Source organism: Olea europaea, unplaced genomic scaffold, assembly GCF_002742605.1.
Source record: "Olea europaea var. sylvestris unplaced genomic scaffold, O_europaea_v1 scaffold1553, whole genome shotgun sequence".
NCBI lineage: Eukaryota > Viridiplantae > Streptophyta > Magnoliopsida > Lamiales > Oleaceae > Olea > Olea europaea.
This window is the reverse complement of record NW_019233129.1, coordinates 184,804-186,723: the sequence shown is the minus strand read 5'-3', so window position 1 is coordinate 186,723 and position 1,920 is coordinate 184,804. Positions and strand designations below refer to the sequence as shown.

General features: G+C 35.2%; 1 long non-coding RNA gene across 1 annotated transcript; it reads right to left on the bottom strand.

Annotated features, from left to right (window-relative positions):
- Window positions 1–667: 667 nt before the first annotated feature.
- LOC111376715 lies at window positions 668–1,913 on the bottom strand. The gene is made up of 2 exons (XR_002699528.1): window positions 1,407–1,913; window positions 668–1,327 (listed from the first exon to the last, which is right to left on the bottom strand). It is a non-coding gene; the product is annotated as an uncharacterized LOC111376715 (long non-coding RNA).
- Between the last annotated feature and the right edge of the window lie 7 nt (window positions 1,914–1,920).

The window sequence follows — 1,920 nt, the reverse complement described above, 5'->3', positions numbered from 1 at the left end:
AGAAAAAATCGACCAACATATATTGAAAATAGATTCACTTTTAAACCGTATATTAGATCCTCCAACTCTTATATCAACTTAGTTTTCAAATAATCTAACATCAAATAAGTATTCAAAAAAGTGTGTGTACACATTCTCATACATAGGCTAATATTGAGGATTACCATAGACAAAATATTTAGGCTTTTTCCTTGTCTTCTCTCTCTTTTTAAATTTTGTTGAAAGATATATGGGTTAGGAGATTTGCTACATGAGGCTTGTGTTTGAATTCAAGGACAAAATTAAACTTGGATTATAGTGTGAATTAAAATTAGAGTTCGTAAAATTAGAGTTTCATTAGACATGAACTCTCCTAAAGGCTTGCCTTTGATTGCCAAAATAGTGGTGTCCCAAGTGAAGTGACATTTGTACCAAAAATCATTCAAACTTGCAGATGGAGACAGTCAAGTCCCTTCAGAGAAGTGAGAATGTTTAGAAGCTACCCTATTTTCTTCTAGCCTGATAATCCCCTTTAAAAGTAGGTTTTAAGGAAATGGCTTTGCAAATGGACGCCAATGGAGAGATTTCAACCAAACGACACAACCTTAATATGAGTATCAAATAACATAGAATCGAATCACTTCAAGAATGAAATCCCCCTTCACGGCCCAGACGAAGTCAATACAACTCACCAGGCAAGTAGCTGTTTTTTTTTCCTTTTAAGTCGGACAATATGACAAAAATGCAAAATCCCTACAGTTCCATTTGTACTAACAATGCAGACATATACACACATTTATGTATAACTGGAATTGTCAATTATACCATTTTTATCATGCAAAAAGGGAAAAGATCCTAGATTTCTTTCTGTTAAGAACCTAAAGAAACTGTACAATCTTGTGTATCTAATGAAACAGTGCTTTTAACTAAATTTGCAGAAACCACTTAAGAGATTGATTTCAATACCATCATCTCTCATAATGGCTGAACTTTGGATCTTAATTAGTAAATTTCTTTTTCTTTTCGAGGCAGGGACAAGAACAAGTACCGGATATCGCTTTTTTCATCCTCTCAAGCTGTATCAACCATCAAAAATATTAGCCGCATAAGACATGTCTAATATTCAGCACAAGATAATACTGCATGCTACTACTCGTAAAATCTGAATTCTGGGTTCTTCAATCTTCAGTATTGTCACACCGAGCAGTACCAAACATGCTTATAGAACCATGTGTGGATTTCATGCAGTATTCTCACTTTCTTGCATCTTCAGTGGCCACTCCTGCTCCATGAGCTGACATGATTCTCCCAAATTCCTCTTTTTGTTGGCCCTCTCTTCTTCTAAAATCTGTTTCAAGAAAAACTGAAGTGCATATGCATACGCTTACAAATGCAAACGGGAAACAAATTGTTACTTGAATGCATACCATCTTGGCAATGCCTTGCAAAATCTCGATAATTTCCGAAAATTCGGGTCGTAAATATGGATCATGCTGCCAACACCTTTCGAGCAATTCGACTACCTTTGGATGAGTATACCTTGGAATTGAAGGTCTTAAACCCTAGAGTTTACATAGAAGAAAGTTACTCGATGCCATTAAGATGTTTGATATTTCTCTGAGCTCATTCACTGAAAAGAATTAGCTTTGGAGAGACGAGAGGAATTCATTAACCTTTACAATAAAATTTCATTTATTAGATATCATGACTAAATAATTCTATTTGCTGTTCAAATCCAGAGATCAACGCATTATTGCTATCTGGAATAAAATTTCAACAAATAATTTCCAGAATGCCCTTTTCTCTGCAAAGTCCAAATTTCGAGCATTTTTAAAACTGGTTGGGCAGAAACCATGAACTCAGATAGTTCATACGCAACGCCCACAACACTTCCATCACTGCACCCCCCACCCCAACCAAAAAAAAAAAAAAAAAAAAAAC